Genomic DNA, 19,229 nt, shown 5'->3' on the forward strand with positions numbered 1-19,229 from the left:
GGAGGATTCGGGGTGGGGGGGATCTAAGTCCGCGGCCGCTGGGGACCCCTGGCGGGGACGAAGGTTGCCTGTGTCCGAGCGAGTGCTGATTCACGGCCCCGCCCCATATTCTTTGGGAAATTACTGGGGGAGGGGGCCAGGGCCTCAGCCCTGGACCGTATTTCCGAGATAAAATAGCACGCCATGGGGGGATTGGGGAGATGGGGCGCGTCCACTATTGATTCAAACTGTCAGGGTGGTACCCACCTCAGGGATGGCTGAATTAAAGAGCCAAACCTTGGGGGACTGTCACCCTCCCCCACCCCCCACAAGGTTCCAGCTCCCCATCCGCACCTTGAGGTTCTTGGACCTGACAGGTGGAAATATGGAAAGACAAATACCAGCCGGGCATTCTGGTTAATATACAGAAAGGATGCAGCTGTTTGCAGGCTGACCCCTGGGGAGCCCCTTCTTCCTCTCCGGGGTGGAGCATTAAAGATTCAATTCAGTTACCAGGGCCAATGGATGCTTACCACTGGATTGTGTCTCGGGGTGGACCAACCCTTCTCTCCCCGCCTAGGATATACACGCTGAGGTCAGGCTGACTAATTTTTGCTCATATGCTTCCCTTTTTGACATTCCATGTAGCTCACACACCCCATAGTGTTGACTGCACATTTTATTTATTTCATTTATTCGGCCTTATCTACTGAGCATCTACTATGTTCCAAGCACTGTTCTAAGTAATGGGGTGCAGCAGTGAACAAAACAAAACAAAACCCCTGCCCAAGAAAATAGGCAAAATAAAGATAACATGTAGAGTGCGTTAGAAAATTATAACTAGTTAAAAAAAAAAAAAGATAGTGGACATGAAGCGTTGTTTATGAGAATAGAGAATGAGGGAGTTTCTGTGAAGGAATATTCCAGGCTCTATGCGAGGCACTGGAGGAAGAGGGCATGGAACCCTGCCCTCAAGGAATTCAGGCTAGATAGGAAGAGTTTCTTTTTTTTTGGCGGCGTCGGCAACTTCCCAACCAGGAATTGAACCTGGGCCCTCCGCAGTGAGAAGGTGGGAGTCCTAACCACTGAATCACCAGGGAATTCCCCAGGAAGAGTTTCGGAAAAGCTGGTAACACTTCCAACCCAGCCCTTAAAGATGTGTAGGATTTGATTAACAAATAATAATAATAATAAATTAAATAAAATGAAAAACAAAAAAATTTTTAAGAAAGAAAAACAAAAAAAGAAGAAAAAAAAAGATGTGTAGGATTTGAGAGCAGAAGAGGGCACAGGCAGGGGTCTCAGAAGCAGGTTCCTCCCTGACATATTTATTGATAGGCAAAGAATTCTGTATGTTTGTTGCCTGAAGTGACAGGTAGTGGGGCTGGGGATGGAGTCAGGAGCCAGAACATGAGGAGCCCTCAATGGCAGGCAAGGGAGTGAAGTCTTTTCTTCCAAAATAAATAGAAAGCCTGTGAGAGATTTTAACCAGGGCAGAAAAGGATGAGATTTGCATTTGATCTTCATCATCGTTGCTTCCTCAGTGCTGAGCACAGTGCCTGGCACACCATACGTATGCAGAACATGTGAAATGAAGAAATGAATGAACGCATGCATGCGCTTAGGGAGAGTGCTGTGGCATGAGTGAAGGAGATGGCCTGAGTGAGGAGAGGAGTCTAGAAATAGCTCTCTTCTCCCTTCCTCCAACATGGGATCTGGTCCCTCTTCTCTTACTACACCACCCAGCAAAATGCAATCCTGCTGGTGAATAAACCCTCCCACTTCCTTCTGTCTCTTACATGAGAGTTGGACAAGTCCTTCCTCTTCCTTTCTCTTCCTCCCTGCAGGCCAGGCCTCAACCATTCTGGCCTGGGCATCCCAGGTGCATGGGAAGGAACCGTTACAGCCAACCCTGGTTGTCCACATGTGGATTAAATGTGTCAGTGATTCAGGCCCCAGAAGCTAAATCTCAGGAACTTCCTGGCACATTTCAGGCTGCCTCTCTGACCTCTCCTTCCCCCACCAGTCCAATGTGAATTAAAGAATAAAATGAAGTAAAAAAAATTCCAGGCCAAATCTGTTTGGGGAAAAAGCAAAGCAGATGCAAAGAAAAGGATGTTCTAAAATCAAACAGGAATAACATCTGTAGTCTCCACATCCAGGCCTCTCTCCGATGGTGCAGGGGAGGGCTGGCCCTGCCCTCCTTTCCCTTTTGATTCTTTTTAAGACTCTAGGCTTAAAGCTGCAGCTGCCCAGCGGCCCCTGGCTGTTTAGAGGGCTGCTTCAGAGGCATGGCAACATGACATAGAGCAAATGGCTTAATATTCTGGCTTCCTCCTCCACGCCGTGGTACTGCTAAGAGAAACCTGGAGCAGGGAGGTGGAGAACTAGCATTCTGGCTTCTGCCTGGCCCCCAGGTCTATATGCAAGGCCTGTGCCCTCTCTGGGTCTTAATTTCCCCACCTTTGAAGTGAGAAATTAAATTCAATGAGCGCTAAGTGCTCCGCCCAGGTGTGACGAGTCATAGTTTAGATTCAGCCCGTTCCTCTTCTGAAATGGAAGGCTACTGACATTCTTTAGCTGTGGAAACAGGGAATCTGTACCTGCAGACCTGGGAGATGGTTCAGTCCCAGAGTTGAAAGGCTCAGTCATCTCTGTGTTTTAGACTTGGAGGCTGAGACACAGAGATCTCGGCTGTGTAACCAGTCAAAGCTCAAACAGCAATGACCAACAGAACCTGAATTCAAACCCAGGCAGATCTTCTGGACTCCCAGTAACAAGGGCACCCTTTCCTGCCCAGGCTATGAGAATCTACCCCTTGGTATCTGCTCAGGAAAGGAGGGGCCTCGCCCTTTGGTGACTGGCCTGACACAGGGGCACTGGGCAGGCACCCTGTATGGCTAACCCTTTGCCCCATCTCCAGTGCTGGAGGATGTGAGCTTTAGATGCATCCTCTCTGGGCTGAGTTGGCGGACACACAGGCCAGCCAGAGACATTACTGCTGTTTCTGTGCAATCATAAATCACCGCAGCCCCATCCCCTGGCTCCTGGCTTCCTCCTGCGGCTAGAAGGCTCCCTGATTGGTGTGGAGGCGGCAGCAGCAGCAGCATCTTCCGAAACAGACCAGCAGTGCTCCCCACCCTGTCCTCTAGGAACACTTCCCAGTCACTGCCCTAACAGGCTGGTCTGCAGCAGGGGCAGAGCACATGACAGATTCAGAGGCAAAGGACAACGTGGAGATCTCAGTGGGTTGCCTCTCCTCCTGAGGATACTGGAGCAGTGGAGGAAGGCTGTGCTGGGAGGCAGGACCCACAGGTTGAAGCCTTGACTTTGCTATTGATCTTGCTGGGTGACCTTGAACAAGTCGCTGTACCTCTCTGGGCCTCAGACTGTACATCTGTAATATAACAGAATTGCACGGATGCTTCTTAAGGTCTTTCAGCCTGTAGCAATAGCCTGCCAACTGCCTTACCATAGTGTCTTCCTAGCCTCTACAGTACAAGATCTGAAAGATCTTTCTATATGTGCATCCCATCTTCTCCTTCCCTCGCCTTGGCTCTGCCATGCATGCCACTCCCATTGCATATGGGCCAAAGTCCCTGCTTCTTAGCCTGGAATTCAAGGGCTTTTCCTGAGGCTCCGGCCTACCTCCCTACCTGCATCTCACACAGGACAATTGACTGGCATTTCCTGACCATGCAGTGCCCTCTTCTCACTCTGGGCCTTTTCAAAAGCTGTTCCTTTTGCTGGGAACTCCTTCTACTCCTACCCCCCATTCAATCCTACCTCTTCGTCTTTTAGACTCAGACACAGCGTGTTGAACTGACCACTCCACCTCGGTGCTCCTACCAGCTCCCAGCACAGGTTCTAAACCTCTTCACTGCACTTGTATGTGTGTGACTTTGTCTTCCCCTGTGGTCTTACAAATAGATTTCTCAAAGACAGAGATCCATCGGAGTCACCTCTGAGCTCCGAGCCCGGCATGGAGCAGGTGCTCAGGGAAGTTTTGTTCAATAAAAAAGACTCTGCTTCAAGAATGAATCGCCTGGTGATGGTCTTACCTCTTGAGGAGGACTTGAAAGATTTTGCCCCAAAACAAATGGCCATGGTCAAATTGCGGCCAAAACTCAGGAGGTCAGAACTGTAGACAATCCCAGGAGCAAATAGGGCCACAGCCAGAAAGAATGGTCTTGAAGAAGAGCCAGACAGATTTCAAAGAAAGCCTGTTGACCTGGCTCTGACAACTGGCAGAAATTTTCCGTTCTGAGTGTCTGACCGCTCCTCACCAAGCCAGCTTCCCTAAATCTATGGCCTCTCAGATCCCCTAAAACTGATTGGCCTGGAAGGAGGGAGAGATTGAAAAGCCTAAAACTTCTTTACGTTTTAAGTTTTGCATTCCCCTAAAAAGAGCCCACTTCAAACTTTACCACACCAAGGGAATGTCCATCACATAAAAAATAGGCCATTGTCCCAAACAAAGAGGTAAACTGTCCCCATTCTCAAGAGATGGACATTCCAGGGCAGAGGAGCCCAGGATAGAATCTTCTCCTGAGGGCTTCCCTGGTGGCGCAGTGGTTAAGAATCCGCCTGGCAATGCAGGAGACATGGGTTCGAGTCCTGGTTCGGGAAGATCCCACATGCCGCGGAGCAACTAAGCCCATGTGCCACAACTACTGAGCCTGCATTCTAGAGCCCGTGAGCCACAACTACTGAGCCCAAGTGCCACAACTACTGAAGCCTGTGCCCTAGAGCCCATGCTCCGCAACAAGAGAAGCCACCACAATACGAAGCCTGCGCACCACAAGGAAGAGTAGCCCCCGCTCGCCGCAACTAGAGAAAAGTCCACATGCAGCAACGAAAATCCAATGAAGAAAGAAAGAAAGAAAGAAAGAAAGGAAGGAAGGAAGGAAGGAAGGAAGGAAGGAAGGAAGGAAGGAAGAAAGAAAGAAAGAAAGAATCTTCTCCTGAAACTCAGCTGTGTGAACTTGGGCCAAGTGCTTCACCAATCTGGACCTCAGGTTCCCCAGTGAATCTTAAAGAGAACTCTCCACCATGCCCTCTGAATTGGACTGTGAAATGAATGCGTTCTTGACTTGGTAGAAGGGTCTGAGTGAGAATTTTGATGCTTGACTCCAACAAAGGGCAAATGACTCATGGGAGAGCCACAGTGATGGGGATGGTGGCAGCCTGCCTACCACAGGGAATGAGGCAGGTGCTTTTTGTTTTTAGAAGACTCCAAGCTGCAGAGAGCCCATCAGTTTCAGTTCATTTCTAGGAGGCAATTTCTCCATCAGCTAGAGCTGTCCAGTGATGGCATGGGCTGAGTCTGGATAGGGTGGGACAGGAGTCAGAGGTGAGGGACCAGCAGATAAGCAGGGCCAGAAGACGGGCCACTCAGAGGTGACGCTGACCAGTGGTTCTCAACCTGGCTGTGCACTGCAGTCCCCCAAATACCTGAGGGGAACTTGTCTAGAATCCAGAGTCCTAGGTCCAACAGACTGGATCAGAATCTCCAACAGTAGGGTCTGGGAACCTGTACGTTTTTAAAGCTCTCTGGGGGATTCTTCCACCATTAGTGGTCTGCCAGAGTGACCTCAAAAGACCCTGGAAACCCTGAAGAAGGCCAGGCTGGGTTGCTCAAAGAGGACGTAGAGTGGCCATGAGGCCTTCTGAGAGCTGGCTGGAAGAGGTAGGGAACTGGTATTTTCTTGTGTTGGCCATTCTGCCAAGTCAGCCCAGCACTAATGCTTCCAGAGTGCAAATCCCACTTGATCATGCAATAGGAACGCTGGTGTTGACACAGCAGGCAGACAGGAGCCCAGGCTGCACCAGGGGACAGGAGGTAGGCACAGACAGCACCAACTCCTTGCTCTGAGCCTGGGGACAGACAGGGGCAAAAAGCACTCCCTCCACATCAACCCTTGAGCAAATTGAGATGACTCAGGAGCGTGGGGCCTGCACTGTCTTCTAGGCTCCAGAGCCAGCCAGATTTCCTCCCTGTCTTCCTGGAGTTGGAGCTGGTAAACCGGAAGGGACAGCAGAAGGACCCTTGTTCATCCAATAGAGAAATCCCACATATAGCACCCCATCTCCTGGGTGTTAGCGCTTGCGAGCACACCTCTGGCCACAGGCAGTTTACTATTTCCTGAAGTCCCCCTTCCTTTGTGGGACAGCACTTAGGTTCCCAGATCTTTTTCCCACTGTTCTTCATTCTACTTTATGGTGTTACAAGAAAAAGGAGAACCCTTCTCCCCAGAGGCCTTTTACGTTTAAGGCCAGGACATGTGAAGCCCTTTTGTCTCTATATTGTACAAGCTTCCCCAGGAACAAAGAGTACATTTTATTTATTTACTTTATTTTATTTTTTTAATTAATTAATTAATTTATTTATTTTTGGCTGTGTTGGGTCTTCGTTTCTGTGCGAGGGCTTTCTCTAGTTGTGGCAAGCGGGGGCCACTCTTCATCGCGGTGCGCGGGCATCTCACTATCACGGCCTCTCTTGTTGCGGAGCACAGGCTCCAGACGCGCAGGCTCAGTAGTTGTGGCTCATGGGCCCAGTTGCTCTGCGGCATGTGGGATCTTCCCAGACCAGGGCTCGAACCCGTGTCCCCTGCATTGGCAGGCAGATTCTCAACCACTGCGCCACCAGGGAAGCCCAAGAGTACATTTTAGCACGTTCTTTTTTCTTCTCCATCTATAATGCCTGGTGCATGATGGGACTGGAGAGACGGCCAAAGAGATGGATGACCAGGACATGTGGTACTGAGCTCCTGACCCCCCAACTTGAGAGTTGTGTGCCCAGAGGGTTATACAAGGCCTAAGAGCACTTCATGACAAGTGGACGTTGGCCTTCCAACCCCAGGGCAGCCACCCCGACCTAGGCTGAGCCAGGTGCCTCCATCAGAGGCTGCCTCGAGGTTTATAATCAGTGCTCTGTGATCCTCCCCCTAAGTCCTCACCTTGTTTCTTTAATAATACTCAGGGGGCAAGGAAAGGCCAATAAGTGAGAAAAAAACAGGAGAGCATATGCGTTTGCCCCCATTTCCCCATAGACAGGAGAGAAGCCACACTATAGATGAGGAGTCCAAGGCACGGAGGGGTTAAGTAACCTGTCTAGGTCACATAGGTAGTAAACGGAGGGGCTGGGTCATGAAGGAGGTTCATGTGTCTCCTGTTCCTCATTGGAAGGAATTCTTCTTTGTTGGCCTCTTTTCAGAGCCAGTGAAGGCAGGCCTGACTCCCTACACACAGCTGGATTTACTTCTTTTATTTATTTATTTATTTTTGGCTGCGTTGGGTCTTCATTGCTGCATGCAGGCTTTCTCTAGTTGCGGCGAGCAGGGACTACTCCTTCATTGTGGTGCACAGGCTTCTCATTGTGGTGGCTTCTCTTGTTGCAGAGCACAGGCTCTAGGTGCACGGGCTTCAGTAGTTGTGGCACGTGGGCTCAGTAGTTGTGGCTCATGGGCTCTAGAGCACAGGCTCAGTAGTTGTGGCACACAGGCTTAGTTGCTCCGCGGCATGTGGGATCTTCCCGGACCAGTGCTCGAACCTGTGTCCCCCGCATTGCCAGGCGGCTTCTTAACCACTGCGCCACCAGGGAAGCCCTGGGTTTACTTCTCACCTCTCCCGTGGGAGGATGCAGACAAAGCTGGGTAGTAGGAGGGGCCTGAGAGCGGAGGTGAATGACCTGCTCATTCACGGGAGTGGGAAGGAGTGTGTCCTCCAGGAGGATGAGTCAAAGTCAAGGCCCTCCTGGAGAAGCTGGAGGGACAGCAGTTTCCAGGCATACTCCCCAAGGCTGGGGCTGCCCACGCTGGATTCAGGGGGCTGGGGCAGCAAACAGAACACTGGAGACCTGGCTGCACCAATGATGTGCTGAATAACCTTAAACACATCACTTCTCTTCTCTGGATCTCTGACTCTCCTTTGCTCAGAACAAGTCACTTAGGTTAATACTAAAATCTTCACATTTTCCGGCCTTCGCTGAAATGATCTGAACTCCAGTTATCCTGCACAAATCAGCAGCGCTCAATGAAACCATGGGGATTTCCTGGGTTCTGGGAGTGGGGGAGGGGAGGATAAATAAAACCAGTCCTGAGAAGCCCTAAGGCTGGGAATCTCAGAATGGACCAGATTCTGCCCTTTGGATTCTTCAGCCAGGGAAGATATCAAGCAAGGGAGAGATGGAGTCAGATTTGCATTTTATTAAAGTCTTTTTTTTTTTTTTTGGCCCACCCACAAGGTTTGTGGGATTTTGGTTTCCCCAGCAGAGATGGAACCTGGGCCCTCGGCAGTGAGAGCATCGAGTCCTAACCACTGGACTGCCATGGAATTCCCAGATTTGCATATTAGAATGGTCATTCTGGCAGCTAAGAGTCGGGAGTGGATTGGATGGGGAGACCAGAGGTGGGGAGACCCTTTGGGGGTGTGGTTCCTATAATAGCCCCTGTGAGAGGTGGGGGGGAGGGGTTAGGGAGCAGTGATGGCTGTGGGAGGAGGGAGATGGCCAGCAGGATTCCTAGAAAAGCGGGTGGATGGGGACAGTCCCATCCTCCTAGAGAGAGCAGGGTTAAGGGAAAGATGATGGGTTCAGTTTGGGAGGTGAGATGCCCAAGTTGGGTCTGGACACAGAAATTTGAGTTTGCAGTGGGAGGTGGACCCGTGGGCCTTTAAGGAGTATAAATGAGCAGGGGGTGAGGTATGGGCTGGGCCAGAAAAGATGGGCTCAGAAGGAGACCTGGAAGGATCACCAGGAAGCACAGGATGTGACCATCCGTTCCTCATGGTGCTCCAAGGTGCCAGGTGCCTCCAGAAAACTGTAAGGACAGAAAAGCAGGCCTTTCCATGAGTTAGGGCATCTCTGTCAACCTCGGCAAGTGCAATTTTAGTGGAGCCGAACTACAGTGGTTCAGGATGGCAGGGGGTAGAGAAGTTGTGAATTAGGATTTGGAAATGAGTACTTTCTTTTTTTTAATTTATTTTTTATTTTATATTAGAGTATAGTTGATTTACAATGTTGTGTTAGGCAAATGACTATTTTCATCAGTAATTTAATGGTCAGATGAAGGAGAGAGACGCTGATATTGCTGGTGGCTCATGGCAGAGGGAGGGTTTCCTTTGTCTGCAAGAGGCTGGGATTGTTTAAATGCTCAGGGGAAAGAGTCTGGAGAGAGAGAGGCTGGAAGGATGGGGGCGGTGTGGAAGGAACAGGTGGATATGTTGACGTGGGGGAGGTCAGGAGCCCTGGAAGAGGGGTCAGCCGGGATGGAAGGCAGGTGGGGTGCACTTCTGAGCGGAGGGCAGGGAGATTCCTGGGATCCTTCTTCTCCGAAAAGGAGAAGCTGAAGTCATCTGCTGAGTCATGGGAGGAGGAGGGGAGGAGGTTGGTGAACAGGCTGAAGGTTTGAGGGAGCCTCTGGGGAGGGTGGGGGAGTGAGCTGGGAAAAGGACCAGCTGGGCCTGGAGGCCTCGTGCACAGGGCCCCCATCTGCCCGGCCCTGTGGTTTTCTCCAGCAGCTCTCAGCAGTGTGGGCCAGGAGCTGAGCAGGTCGAGGTCAGACCACCCAGGGCAGGCAGTGGTCAGCTGTGGCCAAGGGACTGGGGGCCAGGGGGCTCAATATATCAAAGGAGTGAATGCCAGGACTGGCCGAGGACCGGGCAAGGTGGGGAAAATAAAGGCAGGAGGGGGTCAGAGGCCAGAGGGCTCAGGGGCATGGAAGAACAAGTAGAGGGGAGTGGTGAAGTGGGGTGCCAGAGCATCAGGAGAGTGGGAAGCCCAAGTGCAGCAGAAAATTCTGGGGAGTGGACAGGGGCTAGGGCTGAGGCTCAGGTTTGAGTTGGTTCCCTTGAGAGGCTCTGGTGGCAGACGCTGTGTCCTGTGGATGCTGGAAGTCCCCAGGATGGGGCAGGGCCTGGGGAAGGATGAAAACGACAACCAGGGGCCAAAGGCCTCAGGAAGGCCACCCAGGACCAGGCTGTGAGGGCGCAGGGTTGGTTCACAGAGCTACGAGTTCTGAGCCCCAAGGAAGGGGATCTGCTCAAAGGGTTTGGAAGAAGCAGCGCGGCAGGCAGGGCAGCTGGCGGCTTGAACCTCCACACCTTTCCATTCTGCCTGGCACAGGGCCCTGCCACCCTTGCATCTTGCTCCCATAACTCTGATCTCTGGGCCAGCACTTCTACCTCGGAAAGATGGGGCCGATTCGGGCCTCCTGAGCTTCACAACCAGGGAAGAGGAAGCCAAGGGCTTGAACAAAGGGGAGCATGACTACCGTATTCCCTTGCTTTGTACTTTTTTATCCACTGGGTCATGCAGGTGGCTGAGGAGAGGCACAGGCAGAGTAGGGGCAGCCGTGATTTCTGAGGCACTGGATGTCCTGGGGTTACTCCTGGGGCAGGGAAAGGCCGGGGAGGAGGCCCTGAGGCTGGCAAAAAAAATAAATAAATAAAATAAAAGCAGAGAAAAGAGAAATAAACAGAGACAGAAAGACAGAAAGGATTCGACAGAGGGAAGGTGCTGAGCTCGCTGGCCGGGTGCCCACAGCTCATCCCGGAAGCTGCTGGGCTGGACCCAATCAGTGCAAGATGGATGGCTGCTCTGGGAAGGCAGAGGCCACCGGGCCAGGCAGCCGTATCACCCCTTCCATCTGCACCACCTGCTGCAGAAAGCCCAGCCAGGTGACCCTGTGTTGCAGACTGAGGAGTGCCCCTGCTGAGGGCTTCCTCAAGGGCAGCAGGAGGTCGGAGAAGGGGGCTGCTTTGGAGGCAGGGACCCCGTTCTGCCTCTCACTAGCTGTGAGGTCTGGCAGCCACTGAGCTCTCTGCAGCCTTCATCCCCATCTGTAAAATGGAAACAACCACCCAATCCTCAGTGATTGTGGCATATCTTCACTTACCCCACAGAGGACCTGAGTAACCTGGGGTGTCAAGGGTGTCCTTCAGGTCCAACAAGAACTTGGAGGCAACAGATACCTTCTGTTCCTGGCACCCTTTGGGGAGAGTTCCAAAAATCTGGCCAAGCAGTTTGGGCCAAAGGTGGGGAGTCAGGAGAGTAGGGTGTGACCCCAGTTCCCAGGGCTGCACCACTGATAAAGATCCCACCAATTAAAGGCTCCTACCCACCTCCCCTCACCCCCAAACCCCAGCACTTATGCTGGGTGCCAAGTCCCACCAAAAAGAGGGAAGAAAGGACATGTTTCATCGCTCTATCCCACCCGCCCAAGAGCTCTGCCCCAGATGGCAGCCCTCTACGACTGGAAGAGACCCTGCTGATCATCAAGGTCACCTGCAAACTGGCCTCATTCTGCCTCTCCACCGTTTACTTGCTCCTCCATTGATTCAAATGTTGAGTACTTACTAGGTGCATAGTATCTGGTAGGGGAGACAAGTAATGACATGTGATGAGAGGGTGAGCCCAGGACGCTGGGAGAGGACACAGAGGGGACCCTAGAACCACCTATCCAAACCCATGGCCTCCAACTCCAGCTTAAATGCTTCCTCTTCCAGAAGGCTTCCCAGAACTTCTGCTAGGAGTGACTTCTGCTTCTGAGCCCACACCATTTCTCCAAAGCCCCACACACCGGGGTCTTACACAAAGGCTAGGAATGTATATGCACTATATCCCTATAGATTATCTCCTCTTTGGGGGCAGAGCCCAGATCCTGTTCATCTTTGCATTCTATGGAACCCAGCACAGTTGCAGGGGATCAGAGTTCAATGGATACATATTAGTTGTATGTTATTGAACCTCAATGGAGTTCATCAGATGCACTGATAGTTTGTGTCTTTAAGACTTAGTCTCTTCACTTGTTAAGTGGGGATAATAATTTTCACTTCCTGGCGAGGCCAGATGGATCAAATGAGATATTGCATGTAAGTCCCTTGGCAAGCAGGAGGCTGTACAGCTCTGCGCAGTCGTGGGTTGTTGCTAATAATATAGCAATCTCATGGCTGGAGCTGGACGCAGAGAGACAAGGAGCAGGCGCCCCTCTGTCTGCAGCTTCTCCTCCTGCCTGACGGTGGTGGAGAGGCTCTCTGAGCCTAAAACAACCCAAATGTGGGCAGCCAGACTGCAGTGGGAAGAGAAGCCAGTGGGAGCCCGGATACCTAGGTTCCAAGTCTGCCTCTAGCTCAGGGTGGTAACCTTGGGCAGGTCAGTCCCTTCTCTGAGCATCAGTTTCTCCATATGCCAAGTAGAAACTGAAATCTCTGGCTGGCTGTCAGCAGAGGGAGGTTCTGGTGGGAGCTGAAATGCATAGAAACCCCACACCAGTGTCCAAATACTGTACAGTTGCGGGGTCTCAGTGAGGTCTGCACCAACCCCTCTGCAGACATCACCTCTTCCCTTCCACCCCGACTGGGTCAGACAGCAGCCTCGCTCCCTGGGAAACTGGGCATAATTTCTGGCCAAAGTGGTGCTCAAATATTTGTTGAATAAGAGAATAAATGAACGAATAAATAAAGGGGGCCCCACAGAGGGAGTGCCACTCTAAGTCTCCCGAAGCATTACAGCCCCCCTTACAGCTCAACAATTCATCCTCTGCTCATGGTCTGTACCGCTTCCACCAGAGTCTGAACCATCATCATCATGTCTCCCCTGCATTAAGGCAGCTGGTTTCCCTGCTTCCATCTTATTCCCCTATTGTTTACCCCTTCTCCACAATATGCCCAGAATGATCTTAAAATTCAAATCTTATTATGTCTCTCCTCTGCTTAAAACTCTCTACAGGATAATCTCCCTAATCTTTAATGAGCCCACAAGGCTCTGCTCCCATCTCAATCCACCTTCTCCCTTGAACCTCTGTTCCAGCCATCTGCTTCTCCCTTCCATTCCTCCAAGAAGGCCAGGCTCCCTTTCCTCTGGTTAAAAGCTATTTTCGGGCTTCCCTGGCGGCACAGTGGTTAAGAATCCTCCTGCTGGACTTCCCTGGTGGCACAGTGGTTAAGAATCCGCCTGCCAATGCAGGGGACACGGGTTCAAGCCCTGGTCCGGGAAGATCCCACATGCCGCGGAGCAACTAAGCCCGTGCGCCACAACTACTGAGCCTGCGCTCTAGAGCCCGCGCACCGCAACTACTGAAGCCTGCGTGCCTAGAGCCGGTGCTCTGCAACGAGAGAAGCCACTGCAATGAGAAGCCCGCGCACCGCAACGAAGAGTAGCCCCCACTGGCCACAACTAGAGAAAGCCCGTGCGCAGCAATGAAGACCTAAAACAACCCAAATGTGGGCAGTGGGAAGTGAAGCCAGTGGGAGCCTGCATGTCCAGGTTCCAAGTCTGCCTCTAGCTCAGGGTGGTGACCTTGGGCAGATCAGTCTCTTCTCTGAGCATCAGTTTCTCCATCTGCCAAGTAGGAGCCAAAATAAATAAAAAAAAAATAAAAGCTATTTTCTTCCTAAAGCTTTCCCTGCTCCTTCCCCCTAGACTAAGTTAGGGGCCCCTGCAAACTGCCCCTGACTTGGCACTCTGTTCTTCCCCCATCCAACTCTCACCAGGCTTTGATGTAGCCATTGGTCTATCTCCTGCCTAGACTGTAAACTCTACAGGAGCAGAGACCTGGTTGGCTCTGTGATGCGCCGTTTGCCCTAGCCTGACACAAGGAAGGGCTCAAATATTTGCTGAGTAGCTGAGTGAGGTGGAGAGGAAGAAAGACTGCTAGCAGTCTTTGAGAGTAAGATAAACTCAAGCCCACCAAGACACCTCAAGGGCAGAGGCCAGGGAGGTGGGTGGAGGGGTGCACGGTCGGCAGGGGAGACAGGGAGTTAGGCCTAGACTATGAGTTTGAATAGCAAACTGCTGAGCTCCAGAGACCACCCTCCCTCCCTTGGCTGCATCTCAAAGGCCCTGAGGGCCAACTCTGGAGACCACGTGGACCACATCCTCAGGGTGACCCTGCACACACAGGCCTTTGCTGGGGCGCCTCTAAGCTGCTGGTAAACTCCCAGCCTAGTGCGCACGTCTGCAAGTGCCTGGGCCCGCCCCTTTCCAATGCCAGTTTTAACGAAAACTGGCCTTATAATTTTAACAGGCCTCTGTTGGTTAATCTTCCCCACAAACAAGAATAAAGATCCCAGCCCGGCCCGACTGGCGGCGGGTGGGGTGTCAAATTCTCTTTGTAAACTGAGAATGGCCGCACAGACTAGAAAAGGTCGCCTTCACCCCAGGTTCTTGGGGACTCTTCCGGACCCTTTCTTCCCGACCCCGCGTAGGTAGCACCCGACATCACCGCAAGGTCCGGCTACCTCCGTCTCTCCAGCTGCCTAGCCCAGAACACTCCCCAAAGCCCCGAGGGGTGCGCCCGGAAGAGGCAGATTCTAGGAGACAGGGGGGAGGTGTCTCCCTTGTCTTCGGCTCCGCCCCACCCTCAAGCCGCAGCTTGCTGTGATTGGCTGTATCAGTCCAATGCTCTCCAATCAGGAGGCTACCGCGGAGTCAGAGGTGGGGCTTCGGTTCCCACGCGGGGCGGGCTCCTACTGGCTCTCCTCGCGCGTGCTCGCTGCGCCCGCCCTGCCCTGCCCCTCGGCAGTGACTCAGCAGGAAAGCGAGACCGGACTGGGCCGGAAGGGCCGAGCCGAGCCACCCCTTCCAGGTCCGCGCCACTGAGCTGGTGGGGCTGGGAGGAGGATTTTGGGGCGGAGGTGGGAGACCCTAGACCTGGCCTCTGATCTTTTTTCGTGACCCAGGAAAACTCCTGATCCTTCTCCGGCCCTGAGTTTCCCTTCTGTACAGTAGAAATAAAGATAAACATGTCCAGGGGTAGTCATGAGACAAGATAGTACTAGTTAGTAGGAAGAGCATGGGGATTTTTGGAGTTTGACAGCTCAGGGTGTGAATCCCACCCCCTAATAAGCTAGCTGTAAAATCCTGGCCAATCCCTAAATCCTCAAATGTCAAATCAGAAAAGGATTTTACCTCCATCTCTCAGGTTGCGACTGTGAAATGAGACAACATATACAAATGCGGGGAGGGGGGGAGGGAACAAAACCACTTAATAGGTGGCTGCAGAATTCCAATTAGGAGAACCAGCTTTGATTAGCAAAAAAAAAAAGGGCAATTTTGGAAAGCTAGTCCTGGAGGCTAGGCAGTAGACAAGATAATTCAGCATAAGAAATGAGCAAGAACACATGTGAAAAATAGGCAAAGGACTTGATAGACATTTCTCCAAAGAAGATATACATATAGCCAATAAGAACAACAAAAAAAGACACTTGACATAATTAGTCATTAAGGAAATAAAAACCAAAACCAGGAGATAACACTTCACAGCCAGTAGGATGGCTAGAATTTTTTTAAGGGGGTAACAAGAGTTAGCAAAGATGTGGAGAATTGGAACCCCTGTGCAGTGCAAGTGGGAATGTAAAATGGCCCAACCACTGTGGAAAACCGTTTGCTAGTCCCTCAGAATGTTAAACATAGAATTACCATATGGCCTAGCAATTCCACTCCTGTGTGTATACCCAAGAGAACTGGAAACCGGTTCCCAAACAGATACTTGTACAGGACTGTTCAAAGCAGCATTATTCACAATAGCCAAAAGGTAAAAATAGTACGTGTCGGTCAACAGATGAATGGAAAAACACAATCTGATAAGTCCATTCAAAGGGATATTATTTCACCTTAAAAAAGGATGAGGGCTTCCCTGGTGGTGCAACGGCTGTGAATCCACCTGCCAGTGCAGGGGACACGGGTTCAATCCCTGGTCCGGGAAGATCCCGCATGCCGCGGAGCAACTGGGCGTGTGTGCCACAACTACTGAGCCTGCGCTCTAGAGCCACGAGCCACAACTACTGAGCCCACGTGCCACAACTACTGAAGCCCGCGCACCTAGAGCCCGTGCTCCGCAACAAGAGAAGGCACCGTGATGAGAAGCCCGCGAACCGCAACGAAGAGTAGCCCCCGCTCGCCGCAACCAGACAAAAGACGGCACGCAGCAACGAAGACCCGATGAATCCAGAAACAATAAATAAATAAAATAAAATAATAAAATAAATAAATATTTTTAAAAAAAGGATGAGGTACTGATACATGCTACAATGCAAATGAACCTTGAAAACACTATGCCAAGTGAGAGAAGCCAGTCACAAATGGCTACATGTTGCCTGATTCTATGTCTAGGAAATGTCTAGAACCCATACAGACAGAAAGTAAATTAGGGGTTGCCAGGGGCCCCGGGGTGGGGAAAATGGAGAGTAACTGCTAATGGGTATGAGGTTTTTTTGGTGGGGTGATGAAATGTTCTGGAATGTTCTGGAATTAGATAGTGGTGATGGTTGCACAACCCTGCAAATAGGTAACAACCACTGAATTGTACACTTGAGTGTACAGGGAGAATTTGATGGTATGTGAATTATATCGCAATAAAGCTGTTATTTAAGAAAAAGCAATGAGCAAAAATGTGGGAGTCAAGAGGGCTTGCAAATGCAGAAGGAGGTGGTAGGAGACGGAGGGTCTCAGCATTTGGGGTAGGCCATTAGGGCTAGAGTAGAGAAAATCAGTAACAATTATGTGGGAATGTGCATGTGTGTGCGGTGGTGGTAATGGTGGCAGTGTGTGTATGTGAATATACAAGGGATTTTTAAAAACAGGGTATCTAATTTCTGGCTGTTTGTTGAATGCTTGCTCCAAATCATCAGCCAAGTGTGCACCATGCACAGCCTGGAATTGGTGGAACTTTGGGAGTGAAGGGCTTGGTCAGTGAACAGGTAAAAGGAGAGTCACAAAGGAGGCAAAAGCAGATGGAAGATTTAGAAATCAGCAAAAGTCAGGGGTACTGAGCAGAATCTAAGCTCCCTAAGAATTCCTGAGGCTTTTGGTAGGGATCCTGGTATCTTACTTTAATGGGTCCTTTTGATTAGATCTTAAGAGGCAAGGTGCACTCAGCAAGTTAAAAGAGGTGGGAAGTGCTCAAGAGGCTGACATCTGGGCCGCCTACATTCTTCATTTTCCAATGGATTCTCATTGCTCTTCGAATAAAACTCCTCCCGGTGGCCTAGAAAATCCTGAGTGGTCTGGCGCTTATCAGCTTTCCTGACTCATCTCTTAGCACGTTTCTCTTTGCTCCAGTCACAATGCCCTTCTTGCTGGTCCTTCTGCAGGCCAGGCTAAATCCCCAGTGAAGGACCTGGAATGGTCCGCCCCAAACATTTTCATGATCAACAAAAGGCTCATGGTTGGTTCCCCCTCACTACTCAGGCCCAGCTCAAGGTTCACCACCTCAGTGGCCTTCCATGACCACCCAATGCCTCCCCATAACACCCTGCTTCATGTTCTTTGTAGCACTAATCACTAGCTCAAACTCTCTTGGCTATTGATTTGTTCATTGGCTTATCATGGGTCTTCTTTTGAAGGTAATCTCTGGGCCATGCAAACTGTAACTGGTCTAGATCTCTTCCTGTTCTGCAGCCCCAGAGTCCAGCACGGTGCTCAGACTAGCACACAGGTGCTCCAGAAATACTTGTTCATGTCCTCCGTTCACTGGACAAATATTATTTGAGCACCTGCCATGTATAAGGTCCTACGTGCAAAGTCAAGCACAACAGACCCAGCCCCAGCCCTCCCAGCTCCCCTGGGCTGGTGGAAGACACAGCCAAGTCAGCAGTCTGCTGTGATGTAGGGGTGAGTGCTGTCCCTGGGGAGGTACAGGGTGTGATGGGGGCTCCTAGTCCAGACCGTGGGTGGGGGAGGGGGTATCCGTGTAGGCCTCTGGAGAAAATGAAAGCTGAGACATGAGGCTAAATAAGAGTTGACCAAGGGGAAGGAGGGGAGAGGGTGACGTGTATTCCAGGCAGAGAGAACAGCATGTGCAGAGGCCCGATGGGAAGAAAGCCCAGACATTAGAGGAATTGAAAGTAGTTCAGCCTGGCAAGATCCTGGCAGCAAGTGGTAAGGGATGATGTCGAACACAAGTAGAACCAGGTTGTTGCAGGACCTTGTAGACTGAGCTAGGCTGCTGAGGAAAACACTGGGAAGCCATGGAAGGGGTTTGAGCAGGGGAGTGGCGCAATCAGATTTGTCAGCATTAGACAGTTCACTGCTCTTGTGGTATGGGGAGTAGATTGGAGACAGTGAGACAGTGAAGAGGCCATGAAAGAAATGTAAGAGAAGAAACAGTAAGAGAAACGAACATATTCCAACAGTCTTTGGGAGGTAGAATCAGTAGACTTTAATTAGTTTTTCAAGGGTGGGGACTGTTGGGGATAACACCCAGATTTCCAGCTTAAGCTAGTGCTTGGTAGTGTTACTTCCTAAACAGGGAAACCCAGGTTGAGGTGTAGGTGACAAAGTTCTAAGTGGCACAGGTTGAGTATCAGGAGAGCACAGGGCGCTCAAGTCAGCATTTGGGTTATTCTGTGAGTTTCTCAAGGGCAAAAGCCCTTATTTATCTGCGTGTTCCCAAACCCAGTAGGCTCTGGCCCACAGAACACCAAAGTGTACACAGAACCACAGAAAACAGACAGCAGAACAGCTTTGATAACTGCCTGGAAAACAGGTTTCAGGTAGACCCCACAGGACAGAGAAAAATTTAGGAGGTTCAGTGTCTCCCTCAGGATGGGCTAGGTTACGCTGCTATGATAAACCACCCCCAAACTCAGATTTCTCACTCACTCTACCTGCCCATCTTGAGTCAATGGAAGCTTTTCTCCAGGTGGGGACCCAGATTGATGGAGCCTCCACCACCTGGAATGTCACTGGTCACCTTGAAGGAAGGGAACTTGGCAGATAGTGCTTGGGTCCTTGAAGGCTTCTGCCTGGGGGAGATACTTCCACTCACATTTCATCAGCCAAAGCGTGTCAACATGCCATGCCTCGCTTCAAGAGAACAGGGAAGTACAAATCTACCACATGCCAGGAAGGGGAAGAACTGGACATGTTGGTGCCCAGTAATGGGCATCAAGAATCTTAACTTCTGGTCCTGGGTCTCCTCTGCAAACTTGTACAAGTCATTTCCCCACTCTGAGCCTCAGTTGTCCCTGTCTGTAAAAAGGGATGCTAATACTTCCCTTTAGTTGAGCATTGATGAAAGCACTTTGTCTAGATGGGGAAGGGGAGTCCAGGGGTGGGAAGCCGTGACACATCTCAAGACAATGGAGAGGCACACTCGAGTGTGGGTGTGGCTGAAGTGGCAATGACCACAGGCTAAGCAGAATCTGAGTGTGCTGCACTGAGGTCTAGGGGCTGAGGGCAGCTACAGCATCCGTGTCCCTCTGCCCCGACTCCCTGAATTCTTCAGCATTTTCATTCCTTTCACTCCTCC

Source organism: Balaenoptera physalus (genome assembly GCF_965194825.1).
Source record: "Balaenoptera physalus genome assembly, chromosome: 16".
In the NCBI taxonomy this organism is placed as follows: domain Eukaryota; kingdom Metazoa; phylum Chordata; class Mammalia; order Artiodactyla; family Balaenopteridae; genus Balaenoptera; species Balaenoptera physalus.